Raw genomic sequence first — 19654 nt, 5'->3', positions numbered from 1 at the left:
GTGATTTAGTACGATTGCATTCATATCAGCAGCGAACCATACCAGAGTTCACATAAACCGTATCCCAGACCACCCGAGAAGACAGCAATCACATCATCCAAACAAACCAAACACTGACATCAATCGAATGCGGGTGCGCAAAAAAAATAACATTCTGTCATCATTTACTCACCCTCAAGTTGTTCCAAACCTGTATAAATTTCTTTGTTCTGCTGTACAAAAAGGAAGATATTTGGAAGAATGTATGTAACCAAGCAGTTGAATGTATGTAACCAAGCAGCATGTATTTTTTTCCTACTATGGTAGTCAATGAGGGGCGAGATCTGGTTAGTTACAAACATTCTTCTAAATATCTTCCTTTGTGTACAGCAGAACAAAGAAAACTCGCTCCCTCTGTCAAAATCGAGTGATCGAGGATCTGTCCTAATATACTTCCTTTGCCCCCTCTTGATGAAGTTGAATGCATTTCAGAATGGCAGTGGAGATTCCCCCAAGGGGAAGTGCCTAGGGAAGTTTGCGAGCTTAAGCCTAAAAGTTAAACTCAGCCCTGGACTACCCCAAACGCTGCACATTTTTGATGTATCTCTTATCTGACACTCTCATTTGAGATCTTGATGTCTTTACTAATGAACTTATGAGCTGAATCAGGTGTGTTTGATTAGGGAGACATTAGGGATGGGCATTTCAAGCAAAAATAATATTCGAAAATCGCTGGGAATTATTCGATTATTATTCGAAAATCGCATCCCTCCCCTGCACGCACGCACACACAAACAGAGAGAGGGAGAGAGACCATTCACGCTTTCTATCTGTATGATATTGATAAACTGTTTAATTCATTGGGGAATATGCTGTCTTAACTCAAGCCATATAATGATTGTAATGTGCTGAAACATATTAATATGTTCTTTAATATAAGTGAAAGTAAAATCCGCACGGCCATTCATAACAGTGCGAAGCAGAGCGAGTGCTTTCAATTAATTCCTACGTTGAGCTTCCACATGAATAAACTGAAAACGCTCGCTCTTCGCCAGTGGACTATCAGTGTCGCTCGCGGCGTTCGCCTCGCTTTTGTCCAGTCCGGCACCTTATAGTGGACACGCACCATGAATGACCGAGGGAATTTTACTTTCACTTTCAAATTATCGCCAATTCGGGAGCGGTGACAAGTGATGATACCGATGTTGTTCCTGAACACCGGCAACACCGACTATCGCAGCAAGCCTACCTCAAGCCATATTGATTTTAGGCTGCCTAAACGCGTTATATCATTGTGAACAGCTTGAATGACGGCACGTGTGTCGTGTGAACATTGATTTTGACGTCACTGTTATATGCCACGCTTGTCTATGTTCTGCTGTTGTCTAAGAGTTGATTGACAGCTTTTTAGGTGCGTTATTGGCAGCGCGCGCGCCACCCTCTGGTTACATGAACGTGTCACCATTGAAAACATGAGGATTTTTTTAAGACGACAATCGCACAACCTATTCGATATTCTATAATTAAATCAACTAATCGAATATTCGAAAATCGTGACACATCCCTAGGAGACATACAGTATCTAAGTGCTCGGGATACTCTAGGAACATGATTAGGAACCACTGCCATACAGTGAAGTAACTTGCTGCTAGTAAAATGCATTTTTGGATAAATTAACTAGTGAGTCACGACTGTTTCCCTAAACCATAGTAATTTTGTTGCATATCTGTCGTTCAAACCACGTTGGTTCAACAATATAGAACTGTTGTTAATGACATCACATAAGTGGTGCTTAATCAGTTTGATCCTAAATTAAAGGGTTAGTTCACCCAAAAATGAAAATTCTGTCATTAATTACTTACTCTCATGTCGTTTCAAACCCGTAAAGCCGCCTTTCCACTGCACACGACAAACGTCAGCCGTTGGACCGGAAGTCATTCATTTCCAATGGAGAGTAGTACGGCAGCTGTGTGGAGTTCCGATCATATGCGAATGCAGAAATTTCGGATCCGATTTGAGCTTCGGATGCGTTGAAATATTTGAACTTCTGCGGCTAGACCGTATGCGACCGGCCGACCGGATATGATGTATTCTAATAAAATCTATAAGCGTGAAGTTAGAATTACCAACATTTTAACACTTTAACGTTATTCTGTTAACGCTATTTCTGTAAAATGGTGGTTATTAATAATTATGTTTAAAAAAAAGATATTTTATGATTATTAAATAAATTTTCAGAACACAAATGAAGATATTTTTAATGAAATCTTTCTGTCCCTCCATTGACAGTCTACACAACTACCACTTTCAAGCCCCAGAAAGGTAGTACATCATTAAAGTAACCCACGTGACTCTAGTGGTTTAACCTCAATCTTATGAAGCGACACAAGTGCTTTGCACAAAAAAACAAACAAACAAACAAACAAAAAAAACAATTTACCACTTGGGTCACATGGATTACTTTTATGATGTCTTTACTACCTTTCTGGGGCTTGAAAGTGGTAGTTGCATAGGCAGTCAATGGAGGAACAAAAAGCTCTCAGATTTCATTTGTGTTCCGAAGATGAACTAAAGTCTTACGGGTTTGAAATGACATGAGGGTGAGTAATTAATGACAGAATTTTCATTTTTGGGTGAACTAACCCTTTAATGTCATATAATTGCTGTAAATAAGGACTACTTCACTATTTTTGTTCTTCATTGTTTTGCTTTAGATGTTAGATTCGTAGAAACGTTCATTCCCTCTTACGCCACACAGGGTTCCACAGGGTTCTGGAGCACATTCTAGAGAAAATGCTCACTCTTCAAAATCTAATGGGAAACTAAAAGATGAATGAAATATAAATATAATATGGAAGTATAAATTAAATAAAATATATTGATTGTACTGCATGCTACCTTGCTTATTGAAGTCCACATGTCATTCTATCAAGAATTTATGTTTCTAACCACAGGTCGAGATAGCTGTCCAACCACACAACTTTGTGTTTGTGTTTGTAAATGTTTGTTGGAACTATAATTTCGGAACTTGCGACCATAGTTGGCCAACAGTTCTTTTGGGAAAACACATCAGGATGATTCACATATCCTCAGGCATGCACAGATGTTTAATATTTTTGATTTTATATTTTATTTTAATTAATTTTAATATGACTGAGAGACAGCAGCTGTAGTGCACAACACAATACAAGAAGCATGTATTACAAAAAGAGTAACAGGTTTTTAATTCCTTAACCTACAGCAACTCATTTAGTTGCAAACTAGTGGCCTTGAGACAATGGAAATTTCCTTTGTTCTGACCTCATAATCTTACATTTGGTCTGCTATCAGGAGACAAAAGCTTAGGTTGCTATAGTGACTCTCAGGACAGCCTCTGTGACTGTAGTCAGACCTTCACTGTGATGAAGATTCAGTGAGGTGGTCTAGTGATTCCTCCTATAAAGTAAATAAATAAATGAAGACTAGAGAACCATTAGCTCCTAAAAACATGCCAGATGAATAGTTGACAAATTACAACAGCACTGTTATGTGCTGTGATGAATGGACATTTTAGTATATAGACTACAATGATTCAGTTAGGGTTTTTCACATTGTTACTACCATTTTAGTCGCAGTCTGGAGTCTTGCACTGTTTCTGAAATTGCATATTGTATAGTAGGTACCACATTTGGTTTGAAACTTCATGACCTTTGAAAAAGTATGTGAAAGTATGTGAAAAAGTATGTCCATGGCCTAATGGGATAGTAAATGGGGTGTCACGTTCACCAGCTGGAGTGCCCATCTTTTCTTCCAGAGGGCACTCATTCCGACTTTGTTGTTCTCCCATTATGAACTACATTCCCCACAATCCTGTGCCTTGACTCATAATGGTTTAATTTCTCCCACCTGTTAATCATTTACTGGTTTCAGTTTGCCTATTTAAGCTCTTGTGTTTTAGTCATGGGTCATGAGTCGTTGTTTGTATTTATTTCTCCGTTGGGGTACCTGGATGTCTTGTTCCTTCCTTCGTGGTCTTTGGATTATGTTTCTGTTTCTCTGTGTGCACTTTTTGCCAGTTTCCAAGTTTGGAGTGTCTGTATTTTTTTTTACTTTTGTTATTAAACTGTGTGCATTTTGGATTCTCTTTCTGCCTCATCAATACATTACAGTAGGTCATCTGAGTACTTTTCACCTACCGTTTTAAGAATACTATAAATTCTGACATACTAGTACTCAGCTCACACACTGTTTTTTGCCCTCTTATATGTTATGGAAAAAGGCATATTCAGATGCAGCTCTGGACAACTCTTGCTGAGCCTCATGCTCAAAACCCTCCTTTACAGACAGCAAGCCAAGTGCGTTTTCCCTTATTAATCTAGAAAAAGTAAAATATTTGGAAACACATCTATCCATTCTAGCCAGTAAAACACATGCTGAAAATCAAGCTATGCATTTCAGGGGTGATTTTAAATTTCATTAGTTGAATTCATTAGTTCATTAGTCTGGTGTCTATTCAAGAGTAATGAACTAATGAATCTCAGCATGGCAGAAATCGCTTTTGATCTCACTGCAGGTTTTCCCAGAATTGTGTCTGATTATAGGGCTGAACTGGCTATGTTATCAGGCTTTACCTGCTCTGCTGAATCTTAAGCAACACAGCAAAATAAATCATATTTTACCTTGGTTGTGAAGCTTTTTCTGAATCAACATCTGACTCATTTCTTGAACTGCAAGTTTTGGTTCTTTTTTTAGTAGAGATCGACAGATAATCATTTTTTCCTTGATATTTTTCCTGATATATAAGCATTTTCCTTAATTGAATATTGGTTTTGTAATATTGTATTGACCAGTAAATCTAGCACACTGTAAAAAATTTTAAGCCAGTACAACAAAAAAAATCTTGGTACTAATTTCCCCTAGCTTTTTCTTGTTTACTCAACTTTTGTAAATAACAGTTAAACTGACTGAAATTAAGTTGTCAGTCATACAAAAAATGTTTAGTTGAGTTAACTTAAGATTGTTAGTTTTCTGGAGAGGTCCAACTATTCTTTAACAAACTTTTTTAAGTTGGGCCAACTCAACATTTTTTGTCTGAAGAACTCAATGTCATAAGTTGAGTGAACAAAAAAATGCTATTGGAAATTGGTACTAAGAAATAATACATTATGGGTGGAAACTACAATAGCATTGCCCAAGACAAAAACTGAAAACAGCCAGTTAACACAACAAAGCATTTATTCCAAACAGCAATTTACTTTCACAAGCATGTGTAAGGCAATTAAATGAAATTTGTGTATTTGAGTCCTTTTGGATACTCAATGTTTAGCGCATAGAGAAGTCCAAAGAGTACTATGAAAGCAGTTTCCTCCAGGATGATGGCGAGGTTTTGACATCTCTTTGTTGCCTGCGAAAGATTGTCCTCCATGACTTCAAGAATGGCCATTTTCACTCCTCTTGTGTACGTCTCCTCTAAATCAGTGTCCTTAGAAATTATATAAATGTCATGAAAAATGGTGAAATACAAATATAAAAATTGCAAACAAAGCATGGCATTATGTGCTAACCTGACGTAAATACTTGATGAAAACAAGCCACATGCAAACCATATCAGGAACTTTATTAAATATAACAATGCATTTAATAAAATAACAGTAATCAATGAAAATATGACATGAACAAAAAGCTGAAAACCTACCACACAAGTCTTTGATATTGCATCTCGCTCCCTGAGGTACAAGGGGAGTCCCCGTAGAGCCGTAGAGTATCTGTGTGATACAATGTCTGTTGTCTGTAAGAGAGAAATAAATCATTTTAATTATGATTTACTTCTGCATGATTACTTAAAGGGATAGACAAAAATTAAAATTAGCCCATGATTTACTCACCCTCAAGTCATCCTAGGTGTATATGACATTCTGTCATATGGCCATCTGTCGGAAGCTAGTTATTTTAGTTAATAAAGTTTTAAATGTGGATATTTCTCTCACACGAAAGCATTGCTTCACTTCAAAAGGAGCACTTTTATGATGGATAGATGCACTTTTATGGACTTCAAAACAGAAACAGCCATTCACTGCCATCATAAAGCTTGGAAGAGCAAGGATATTTTTTGAATGCAAATCAAATTTTATTCATCTGAAAGGAGAATATCATATACACCTAGGATGACTTGAGGGTGAGTAAATCATTTCATTTTTGGGAGAACTAACCCTTTAAAGATCATTGAGTGTCACTGAATGTGTATTAGGGATGGGCAAAGGGTCAGAAATGAAGTGGGGCTTAGGGCAACAACAACAACAAAAAATAATCCACAAAAACTGATTACAAAAAGCCTAAAATGTAATCTATACATTCACAATCTTTTAAAATGAGTGGTTATATCTTTAAATCTTTATAATTAATGTGACAGATTTTTGTGGCAATTATTTTGTCTTTGAGCACCCAAAAATATATAGAATATCTTTGGTTACTCAAAAAGAGTAAATAATTGTCACAAAAGTGTCACATTAGTATAAAGATTGTGCATAATAATTTTGCACGCACTCCGATTTTCTGATCATATTCTTTTTTCCAGTAACATTTTACCAATTCCAAACCACATTAAATCTTAACTACTATTCATTTTGTATTTAATCATTTATAAGTGATATATAATTGTTCATGAAGGCTGGAAATGAACCACGCCTTATATTCAAGTGTACATAATTACGAGGCCCCTTTTCTATTACTGATACAATTAGCAAAAAGAGATTTAACTCAGACTGAAAAAAAAAAAAAAAAAAAATTAAATGTCCATGAGAAGGATGCAAAACTAATGCAATACTAGAAATTGCAGTTAAGGCCTAACCATTGGACAGTGAAATGCTCATTGGGTCAGACAGAAGCAGGTAGAGAAGAAAATAAATGTTAACTGCAAAAGAATTAAGAATTAAGGTGAAGAATTAAGTGTGTAACCGTTAGGAACAATTTAGTCTCCAGCACCACCATTTTCCAGAACTGCAACCTACCTGGAGTCTCCGTGTCAGGGTCTCAGAGACTTAAGTTTTCATCTTCCAGAATTTTTCATTTTTAGTCTGCCAGATTCTGGAAGATGAATTCTTCAAACATCTGTCTATAAAGCCCATAAAAAAATATGGATTCTTCATCCAACTTAAATCTCTGAGATCCTGACAAGCTTCTGGAGACTCCAGGTGGGTTGCAGTTCTGGAAAATGGCGGTTCTGGAGACCAAATTGTTCCAGGTGGTTTCACACTTAATTCTTCACTTTAATTCTTAATTCTTTTTCAGTTAAGGTTTCTTTTCTTCTCTACCTGCTTCTGTCTGACCCAATGAGCATTTCACTGTCCAATGGTCATGCCTTAAACTGCAGTTTCTGGTATTGCATTAGTATTGCACCCTTCCCATGGACATTTAATATATATATATTTTTTTTTAATGTAAAAAAACAAACATACAAAAAAGTCTAAGTCTAATAATTATGCACACATGAATATAAGGCGTTTTTTTTTATTTCCAGCCTTCACAATTATATATCACTTATAAGTTATTAAATACAAAATGAATAGTAGTTATTAAGATTAATGTGGTTTGGAATTGGTAAAATGTGCCTGGAAATAAATGATCAGAAAATCAACGCGCCTAATAAGTCTGCACGCACTGTATAACCACTAATTTCAAAAGATTCTTAAGTATAGGAATCATACCTGCTCATCAAAATGGTCCAGGATCATTTTCATTTCGTCTCCAAGGTCTTTACTCTTTGCTCGATACATTTTGATGATCCTTTGGAACTCTGTGCAAACCTGAGGAAGTGAAAGGAAAAAAAATCTGTTAACATTTAAATCTATATGAAGACTTCAGATGCAAAAGCCTCTAAGTGCCATCTGAAATTTTCTTCTAAAATGAGCATTTTTATCAAACTCGTATGTTTAGGTTCAGTAATTTCACTTTAATGGCAATTAATAAGTCCTTTTCATTTCCATTAAAGTGAAATAACTTAACATAAACATACAAGCTTATTATTAAGAAAATTTCAGATGGCACTTAGAGGCTTTTGCATCTGAAGTCTTCATATACAATCAGGACAAAATAATATATGGACAAAATGTAACTTTACTGTTACTTGTTCCTCCAAAACGAGGCCAGGCCATCTTTCTTTGATGACAGCAATGGTTGCTCATTGACTATTTCTTTTCTCCTGAGAGGAATGTAGTTTCCATTTTTCCATTTTTTCCAACGAGGCAACTCAAGTCATATGCACGACTTCCACGTGCAATTTAACTGTGCAGAAATCCATCGCAACAAAAGACAAAAACTTAATTATTAAATGTAACTGGATTAAAAATACAACTAGATTTAAATATGCAGTAATGTTGATAACTTACAAAGAAAAAGCAGCGGTGTCTCTATTTTTACCAACGACTAATTTAGGAATATAGAACATTATCCAACTGAATAATTTAGGAATATAGAGCAACAATCATCAAAAACCAAATAAGAGCACTCACCATAAATATTCCTCTGGATTATTATCACCCACGTGCTGTCTCTTCTTTCTTCTTCGGCCGTTTGCTAACCTCTTCTAAATGTTTCTCCCGCATTAGAAAGTATACGTTGACGCACAGCAAGATTGCGCAATGGTCACGTACTGGGGGCGTGGTTTAGCGCGAGAGGAAATGATAACGTTTATCGGAAAACATGCTGATAATTGCTGATATAAATGTAACAATTCAATAAAAAATTAACAGAGATGAGAGCATAGACAGTAAAAGAGGATGAGAGCATTGGCGCCCACTACACTTGTTAACGAAACTTCACAGTAAAAGTCTTCCTCCAAGGGTTCACAATTGAGCACAATATACTACTACTAATAGTAGTAGTAGTAGTAGTAGTAATAATAATAATAATAATAATAATAATAATAATAATAATTATTATTATTATTATTATTATTATTATTATTATAATAATAATAATAATAATTATTATTATTATACTAATTTTATTATCATTGTAAAATAATATTATTTATACAGTATCCATACTTTAAATTATAATAATTATAACAATAATAACAACATGAATAATTTATATATAATATTTTTAATAATTATTATTAATATTAATTATTATTATCATTATTTTACAATAATAGTATTCAATTACTATTAATTTACAATTATACATTAAGCTCATTTAACTACGTTAAATGATATAACTAAGTTATAAATAAGCAAAATAACTAAACACCAATTTTTCTTCACTGTCCCATAACCAAATGTTTGCATTTTATTCTAAAATTTGCATTTGCTTATGGGAGGGCAGTTCCCCAAACGAGATTGACTTAACTCAAATAAATAAGTTAGCAGAAGTTTTTTGGTTGAACTTGCAAAGCTTTGTTCACAAAACTAATCGTTTTAAGTTTATGGAAAAACACCTGGATTGTGTTGAGTAAGTGTATTAAACATAGTTGTACTGACTTTTTCATAGATTTTTGCTGAGCCAACACAACAAAACCAGTTATTTGAACTTTTTTCAAGTTGGGTTTTTTACAGTGCAGGCATTTCAAGAATTGCATGGTCAACATATAGGTTGCTCTCTAATTTTTTGTCATGTCTGTATCGAAATGAATTGAATGATTGATTACTGATTGATTGCCCATATGACATATTGTTAGAGATAATAAATGTTGGAATGTCCTAATGTCTAAAATATACAGTATATATACACAGTTGAGTGCTTATGTTTATATACTCCTTGCAGAATCTCCAAGAAGTTTATAATTCAAAATAATGCAGAATTGTAAAAAAAAAAAAAAAGTCCTTTTTTTGTTTTAATTACTGCCCTAATTAAAGTTCACTTGGAACCAAAGTTGTGTTCATCTATTCTTCCCTATTGTTATGAGTGAAAATTGAATTAGAAAAAATGTAGTAGAGCAGGATTTGACTTTGTCCATCGAGGATCATTATCGTTTGCTAATTGCTGTGATCTCATGTCAGTGACTGGTTGCTGGAGGGGAGGGATTATTGACCAGCACTCACACCATTAGAGAAGAGTTGTCGTTGCGAGGGCACATTAATTAAAAAAAAGATGTGTTCTTTATAAATCATTTGTAATATTCCATAAATAATAATTGTCATTTTTAATCTCCTAGTGACTTCAAGATATTTCACTTATCTGTCAATACAAAACAATAACTCAATTTAAACAAATGATCCTGTTCAAAAGGTGGTTCTAATTATGGTGTTTATTGAATGATCAGTGACAGTTTGCATGTTTTCTGTTAGTTATGTATGAGTTCTTGCTTTGCCTTGCAAATACATTTTCCTATACATTATTTAGTTTTCCAGCGTATGCACATTTGAGCTCTTGACTTCCCAAGAATGGCTATATGTTGAGAACCAACTTTTCACACCGAGGACAACTATTACAAAAGGTGCAGACATTCATTAATGCTCAAGAAGGCAACACACTTTATTAAGAAGCAAGAGATTGTAAACTTGTAACCAGGATGATCAGTATAAAATTGTTATTATTATTTAAGTGTTATTATTTAACATTTATCTTATGTTCCTTCTGAAGGGCAGTACTAAATAAATAATAAAAATCACTTATAATATTTGTATAAATTCTTCACTTTCATATATAAAATTGCTGAATTTATATAATATAAGTTTGTTCTCCCCTGTGTATATAAATTGAAAGGTGGCTTGTGAATTCTGTAGGAAACACTATTATGAGTCTATTTTTAAGTGACAGTATTTTTTTAGACAAGAACCTGAATATTTTACCCTTTCTGACACTTCAGCTGAGGGCCATAATGTCCTATGATGGGGAGTGTAGTATTTTATGGCTCATTCTTTATTAAGAGTAATTGCAGCTCCAGCCGTCCAGACAGCACTGCAGCTCAAATGTGGCCCATGAGGTTGATGTAGGATGTGGGAAATGACTCTGCAGTCACCTAAATTACCATGGCTGAGGTGATTTATTTACCATGAGATGAATGTAACTCTACTCTCCAGCGATACTGATAAACTAATCTTTGCATTTATTCTGTACTAAATTCACAAAGTTATACTTGGTAGAATGCACTTGCACAGCAGTATTCATTTTAGAAGTTTATTTCTTAAATCGCTCCTCTCATTTACATTCAGTTTCTCCCAGATTCATACCTTCTCTCCATTTTGTGGATGTGTGCTGTAGCAGTGTAGTAATGTTATTTAGTTATTTTATGTGGTTTTGCTGGCAGATCCCAGGGGGTTGACCTCTATAATAATTATCCATGATGGAAAGGTCAGGCAAAGACTTCTAATAAAACCACTGGGTATTTATGAGCAGGACATTACCCCCTAATTCACCAATATTGTATTTTTATTGTATATTGTATATATATATTTTTTTTTTGTTCTGAGGACAAATGTTTATGGCATTTTTTTGTCATTTCAATAGCAACAACAGATTTATACTTGTTAAATATGTGAATGTGGGTTTGTTCAGTTTCAAGACTGAGGCAGATTAAATGGTTGTATAGTGTAATAGGAACAGCTACTAGTGTTTGTTTGTACATGTGTACATCGAGTACCCTTACATGCACACCAGAAAACAACTTATTGCGAGAAAGCTGCTTAAAGGGGACCTATTATGCAAAATTCACTTTTATAAGGTGTTTGAACACAGATGTGTGTCCACAGTGTGTGTAAACAACCAGCCTTTAATGGTAAAAGTCCACCCAATACTTTTTTTATAATCCCCATTCATCATTTTCATTCTCTCAGAACACTCTGTCCGCCCATGACTGGTGACGATCTGCCCCGTTAGCCTAGACACCACTCTGAGTGAGAAACACAGTCCGCCATTTCTATTTACTTGCTGTATCAGCTAGAGATATACAGTGTCTGTGCCAAAAAACATTAGTAGTGAAATGTCCTGTTGTTGGATGTACCAACGAACATACGAGGCTCCATAGACTCCCACCATCTGAGTCACTGAGGACACCATGAAGTTATTACTCAAGGATGGATCAGTACAAACTGTTGTTGATCCTCTCCGGAGCGATACTGGTCACGACAGAAAGGGAGAGCGTGCACTTTATTACAGTCCATCGGATTTGTTTTTACGGATATAAATTTTACCAGTTTATTAAGCACCCCTGAAAATGCATAAGGTGACGGTCTATATATATATATGTTTACTGTTAATTGTAATGAGTGTTTTAGTGTAATTCACAAGGGAGATAGAGTTTATAGATAATAGACTTATTTATAGATATTATAGATATAGACTTTAATGTGCACTTCTTGTACTGTTTTATTCAGCTCTTATGGTGATTTTCTGGAGTGAAAATGTTTTGTGTGATGTACAATAAACTTTATAAAACTCTTCTGTAATGATTTGGCCATCAGACAGGGTCCGGTACAAGAGGCTTGTACTAATAGTCGATAAAAGCAAGATCAGTTAGAACATAAGTTAGAACCGCAATTAAACTGAGCGATACCTGTTCTGTCTCCATGCAGCATATATTCTCTGGCTCTGTATGCATCATTTTCAGACTCAGGTTCGAAATGAACACAGCTACATTGAGTTTCTGACATTATTAGTGTGTGAGATTGTTCTGTCACCAGAGCTCGGAGTGTAAGCTCTAGGCCGGGAGCAACAGCTTATTTGCATTTAAAGGGACACACTAAAACGGCGCATTTTTGCTCAACCCCAAAAAGTGGCAATTTTAACATGTAATAAAAAATATCTGTGGGATATTTTGAGCTAAAACTTCACATAGACACTCTGGGGACATCACAGACTTTTCTTACATCTCTATGTTTGCATTTATACTGTATGATGTTTTAGAACACTGCTTTCTGCAGTAACCCTGAATAAGCATTTAACTGAATTAGGGGTGTGCAATATATCACAATTTTAGATCTTGAATGATTAAAATGCCTCCACGATCTGCCTTTGAAGAGAGATCGCAGAATCGCGCTAAAGTGCACATTCTAGCACTTGCAGTTCTGGTGCCCCATCCCAAAATACTGTATAACGTGCCGAACATTCACATAGGGCTGGGCAATATATCGCATGCGATTGTCACGCGCATTTCGTCAGTAAAGCCGGTTCCCTGATTGCCGCTAAATCGCCATCACCTGCTTTAAAATGGAGCGGCATTTAATAGACAGAGCCGTAGTTCACTGTTCACGAAGGCGATTCATCTGCGATAATGAACGCGATATTGCGTAGCTTATCAGTGAACTACGGCTCTGTCTATTAAATGCCGCTCCATTTAAAAGCAGGTGATGGCGATTTAGCGGTAATCAGGGAACCGGCTTTACTGACGAAATACGCGTGACAATTGCATGCGATATATCGCCCAGCCCTACATTCACATCACATGTTTAGCAACGCAGTGGTCGGGTTACACTCACGTGACATTTCAGTTTTTCACCATCATGAAAGTTTATTATTTACATGTGTTTTAAAGCATTGCCAGTTAAACTTTTTATTTGCACGCTGATCTGACATAAGCTTTTCTGAGCGCATACTCCCCAGTTCGGATGTGTATCAGTTTATTAGATCCATGCAGTCGGCCTTAAAGTGACAGCCCCCTAATAAACCTGCTGTTGTCTTTGTCATTAATGTTAATCAAACAAAATAAAAAGAGAAAATCACTCACTGCTCTTGACTAAATAACTTCAGTAGCTTTGATAATAATCAGTTTATATTTATTTAATCCATACTGTGAAGTCTGTTCATTTTTATATTTATTCAATTTCTTACTTGAATGCTACTGTTACAGTGAATACACCTACTGTACTTGAAAATGTTAATGCACTGTTTATTTAATTTGTTCTTTTTCTTCAATCTAAAATCAAAAGCGTGATAAGGCTTTGTCTCCTCATCAAATCACAAAAGACTGTCTGTTTGTGCTGTGCAAAGAGAAGTGCGCACTTCGCTTAAACGATCAGCATGTGATCAGCTCCGCATCTTAGTTTACAGTGAGTGAATGCAGTGAACTCCATCTTTGCATGTGCTTAGCTTAGTTTAGCGTGCATTTGGGAACGTAGCGTCCACCAGTTATGCATTATTTTCACATTTGCATAGTTGACGATTACAGAATTTCACTAGATTTGTAATGAGATGCATTTGTAAATTTGTTTTCCATCAAAATTAAAGCTTGACTGCAGTTTCCGTCAAAATAAAAGATCACGTTTATCTCTTTCAAGTATAGAAATTATGACAAAACTAATGAAAGTTTAATTTATTTTCATTTAGAGCCGTGAGGGAACGGCGCAAGGCCAGTGACATGAGAGATAATGAGCTCCACCTGCGAGGCGCACCGGCCTTGAGTCTCTCACGGAGGAGCTCTGGAAGCATAAAAGGAGGAGCGACAACAGTGAGAGACTCAAGGCCGGTGCGCCTCGCAGGTGGAGCTCATTATCTCTTGCGTCACCGGCCTCGCGCCGTTCCCTCACAGCTCTCACCCGCCCTGCTCGTCACAATCTAATTTCGTCCCTAGTGTTTCTCTGTGTATATATAGCCCTCATTTTCAGTTGTTCTTTGTCAGATCTCGTCTCAAAAAAGTGGTTGTTCTGTTTGTCATGTTTTTGTGTTTTCCTGACATCCTGAGAAATGTACATTTTGAATTTTGTTTTCATTAAAACTGCTTGCAAATAGATCCAGTTCTTTCATTTCCGTCTTTGCTTCAACCTCTTGCTGACACATATCTCCTGTGCTGTAAACTGTATCTCACTCGTACTTATCGTTAACACACTAAATACAACAACAAACTTCCTTGATTTGAACTTTTTTCATATCCTTCGTATTCACACGTTTTATGTTATGCTTAGACATTCACTGAAGACATAACTACATACAGTTAATATCACATCAAATGAGATTTTTGGTCAAACCTTCACTTACTTCTCATTCAACTAATTGTTGTTTCAGAAGTCATTAAATGAATAATATAAAATAAAAATAAAAAAAAGAAATATATGTGCAACTTTTATCTGTTGGTGGCGCCTGAGGTAGAGACTCCAGATTTTTCCGACACTTCCCACACACAAAACACAATTATATGATTCATTTAATAATACTGTATTACACACAAAACTCCAGCTTATTGTTTTAACTGTGTATTTGTATTCACTTGTATAACGACTTTTGCCCATTTACAAACAGTACATTACATATCTCAGAGCAAACAATTATTATTATCTTAATGTGGTCTGGATACCACTAATACAGGTTTACATTCAATAGAGAAACACAACAACAACAACAACAATTAACTTGTTATATCATTCTATAATGGTCTAGTTGTTTACTAGTTGCATTCATCTCCTTTGTTTCTGACAGCAGGTTAGGCTCACTGGTCTATGGAAAGTTATGAGGGCAGTATAGCTTATGGTTATTTGTAGCTCATTGTAATTACAGTTTTATTTACATTAGCATGTCTAAAACCAGAAATAATATAATTTATGCATCAGTTGTAAGGCAGTCATCCTCCACAGGTTGGGCATTAAACCTTCGTCTTGTCTTGGTCATGATTGTGCTCTCAAGGCTAAAGGAAATCATACAACCTGCATGAACTGTTTAACCTTACCACCTTATTTTTGATGAGCCTACTGTGTTTTGAATTATGGGTGGCACTTCTGGTTTGGGGAACTTCCGTTCAAAAAGACTAAAACAAATCATTTAAAATCACAAGGTTGCCGTACAAATAAAGCTTAGGTTAACCGTCAATTTGACTGAATGAGCTGTCAATTTTCCATTTCCATTTTTCATGTTTTATTTTCAGACATCATGAGAATAACGTAACGCTTGGTATTTTAACGTGACATGTTATAACAAGAATATCTATGGCAAGAGCTCTTTTCAGTCGCTGCATTTTTTTCCACTTTTTCCTTGATTATTTCCTTTTTTCCCTTTGCATTCTGCTGTAATAGTATGAAAAAGGACAACAAATACTGCACATTTGTGGTCTGTCCTCCCAATTTAATTTACATTATACCCCATTAATAATTCACAGGAATGTACAAAGAATCTCTCGCTTTGCTCAAATCCTCACGTCTCTTTCCAGGTTTGTTTTCACAGGTAAATATAATTTATTCTCTGTCAAAATGATGGATATCTCTTTGAAATAGTATCACACAGTGCTGAAGTTAATGAACATTTTTGATTAAGGCAACATATGTTACATAATACAGATATATAATTACTACAGTGATATTTAACCCGTCCACTACAGCTGTGAAAATAATGGGGTTTATTCTACTTTTGGGGTTATTCATGGTCTGTTGAAAGTACCTTGTTGATGCTTTTACACTTTTACATGTCCTTTTAATGTTCGATGGTTGAAGGGTGAGAAGAATAATGTCATCTCATTTTACCCAGTTTAAAAAAAACATATTATTGTGTTCATATAGTGAGCCTTTCACTGATTGTTTACAGTTTGATGAAAGTTACACCCATAATTTGCGCAAAGCATCATGGGGTGTAGGAATAAGGTGGATAAGCAATGCAAGTGAGGGTCACTTATGCGTCTTTTGGAACAAATGACATAGAAGGCTTCTTCCTCAACCTAGATGACATAAGCAGGATCTTGATGCAACTGTGCAGGCAAAAGAGGTTGAGGATTTGACCGCTAAGATGAACGCAAATGCTGGCTTTATGGCCCATGATCTCATATGAGGAGTCTGGGCATGAGGGCCAGCTGTCTTAAGCACAGACTTCTTTCAGTGAGAGTTGGTCTGGGTGAAAGGTCAGAGAGGCAGGTTCAGATCATGATCTTATCAGATGTACTGGATGTAAATACCCAATGTGACTTTGTTCTATATGAAGGAATTACAGACACACAATTGAATATTGAGGGTGACTGTTGAGTTTTCAGGTTCAGACCCCAATCTTCTTTGAGGGCTGTTTGAATGGACTGTCAAATCTGTAAACATACTCCCTGTGGCAGAGTATGCAAGTCCTCTCTCTTCTCTCAATGAAACAGATACTGCAGCACGTTTTTACTTTTCTGATCTCTGGCACAAGCTCATAAACCCCCCATGATATCTCCAAAACTTCCAATGGAATGCAAAACCATAGTGTCAATGCAAGATTCTAACAGTATGGCTGTCATATCTATGACATCTATCTGCTGTATACCAAACCACTAGTTGTTAATGACTAGATTTGTCAAAAGTACCAACTTTTCGGTACTGAAATTTAAAAAATGTGACTCTTTCATCTCTGTTGATGAATTCGTAAACACTTCTGATTGCCTCATCGGATATGTCTGAGATTGGCTACAATGATCAACGCACGGGAACGTTTGAAAGCACACAGAAGTGTTTGAATTTGAAAGCGTTTTGAAAGCGGGAGCGTTTGAAAGCAGGCTTCTATCAGTGGACTGGTCCATGATAGATGCCTGCTTTCAAACGCTCCCTTGTGTATCTGTGTAAGCGCTCAGTGAAAAGCATCATTGATGACTATTTGTAACGTTTTTGAAGCATTGATCATTGAAGCCAATCACAGACATATCTGATGAGCCGTGAACACAATGGCCAATCAGAGGTGTTTACGAATCTGCTCAACAGTGCTCAAAGCGTCACATTTTTAAAATTTCAGTACCGATGTGGTACCAAAGTCGGTACTTTTGACAACTCTATTAATGACGTATTTTAACATGCATCAGAAATGTTTCTCTCTTCTTTATGTACCAATCACAGGGAAAGCTGTACGAGTCTTGACTCATTTGTGTTGCCGGAACTTGCTAGAAAAACGGCGAACAGGAACAAATCCACAATAAACCTAAATAAATCCAGATGCTGTATGTCGAAAATAAGACTAAAATTTTGTGACCTGCACCTGCGGACTTAACAACTTCATAAACTTGATGGTTTTATAAGGCAAGCTTAAACGACAAGCCCAAAAAAGCTTATAATAAGTTGACATGGCAACTCTGCAAGAGCGCACGAAGCAACCTTTCCAAGCATAAGCAAAACATGATGCCTCCATCGACTGTGCTTTAGTTAAAATTGCTGAACATTATGAGTCTTTTGTCGCTGTAATATTTCTTTGGTCAGATAGTGGTTACGAAACATGTGAAATGGCGTTCGTCTGACCATTCAGCCTTGACAGTTAATGACGCAGTGTTTGCAGCTTATAGAGTATGCACATAATGATTATTGACAGGACTGAATGTGTAGGCTCCTCCCGAACCTACGTTTGGAACTTTATATAATTTAGGGGACTCGCTCCTGCATTTAAATGCGGTTGTCACTCCTGAAACTTTACCTTGTGTATAAGACTGGGAATGACTGCGACACACTAGCGATCACTGAGAGAGCGATGTATAGTCCGCGGTTCTCAATCGCATTTGTAAACAGACTTTGTGGTCACAGTTATGAATATGCAACTACTGGCAAACTCCTTGTAGCCTATTTTGTTTGTTTACATTGAGCAGATTGATAAAAAAAAAAAAAAAAAAATGGAATAGTCAGAATGCCCATCTGTCAGTGAAGTTGAAGCAAGACACACCCCATAGCATTGCCTTATGGCAACAAGGTCTCAGACTGTCTGACTGCAGATACGAAAAGAGAAAGAAGAAATTTATAAAGAGTAAATTAATAAAGAGAAATTTTCCAATTTTCCGATTCCTTACCGTAATATTATTGTTGATAATTTTTAAGAGGGGCACTTTTTATTCATTTAAAAAAAGTACAAGGGCTTGAGACCCCAGAACCCCCACTCCACGTGCCTGCTGGGGCTTTATCTGAATCAAATGGTACAGAGGCCTGCTCAGTCTAGTCTGAAAATTAAAGTTAGTCTCCTCAGTTCTGCGTAAGATTTAGGATTTGAAAAGCCAAAAGCTGCATGTTTGGGAGAGAGATAGAACAGCACAGTACCAGAGCAAAACTCTTTTTAGATGGTACATATCAGTCAGAAAACTTAAAGATGACTCACCCAGTCTGAGCTACATACTGTGGACTTTGCATCTACTTGAACTACTTGAAATAGCAGCTGTTGGATACTCATGAAAACAAACATGGGAAGGACAAGAAATGTAGCCTGTGGCTACAATGAGAACAGAAAATCTTGGTACTCTAGAGGTCAGAGGAATCCGGACAGATGTAGTGACCACAGTCATAATGACTTAACATATGTGACCAGTCACGGAAAGTAGGGACACAAGTCGGTTTTGGGGCATTTTGAGTTATTCACAGATTCTGAAAGTGCAGTCTCCAAGCTTTCCAACGATGTGTGACACATGGAAATCTGATCATATTTGGAGAAGTTGTGGCCATTTGAAGGTAGGCAATCAAGAAAGCTCAAGAGGGAGAAAAACCCCTTTAAAGTTTGTGCAGTTCTCACCTGTTCTCACCTGCTGGGAGTGACAATAGGGCTCATTTACATCTCATTTAGATAAGCCATACCCCCTGTAAAGCTGCATGGACCGCATACTATTAATAATAAAGGTTAATGTGCATTGTAAATGTCAGTAATTTATTTTTTTTTACTTTTATAAAAATGATTTAGAGGCTGAAATATGTGACTTTTTTGTCAAAACTCTATTTGAACTTGTGCATTGTAGATAACATGTTGCAAGACACTCCTTTAAAATCTGCCCATCATTTTTAATGTTATTATTTTAATGTTTATGTAAAGAAAAAGTACATATTGATGCTAATTTTATTTTTTATTTGCTGGTTTTCCA

The 19654-nt window shown here is 36.1% G+C and overlaps 1 protein-coding gene across 2 annotated transcripts in view; it reads left to right on the top strand.

The window, feature by feature from the left end:
* Positions 1-19654, top strand: part of prkcaa (protein kinase C, alpha, a) — a 167526-nt gene that overhangs the window by 13294 nt on the left and 134578 nt on the right. The gene's annotated exons all lie outside the window — the stretch shown is intronic.

The sequence above is a fragment of the Megalobrama amblycephala genome, linkage group LG8 (genome assembly GCF_018812025.1).
Source record: "Megalobrama amblycephala isolate DHTTF-2021 linkage group LG8, ASM1881202v1, whole genome shotgun sequence".
NCBI classification, from domain to species: Eukaryota; Metazoa; Chordata; class Actinopteri; order Cypriniformes; family Xenocyprididae; genus Megalobrama; species Megalobrama amblycephala.
Note: the sequence above shows the minus strand (reverse complement) of the source record. Positions and strands in the feature narration are given on the sequence as shown.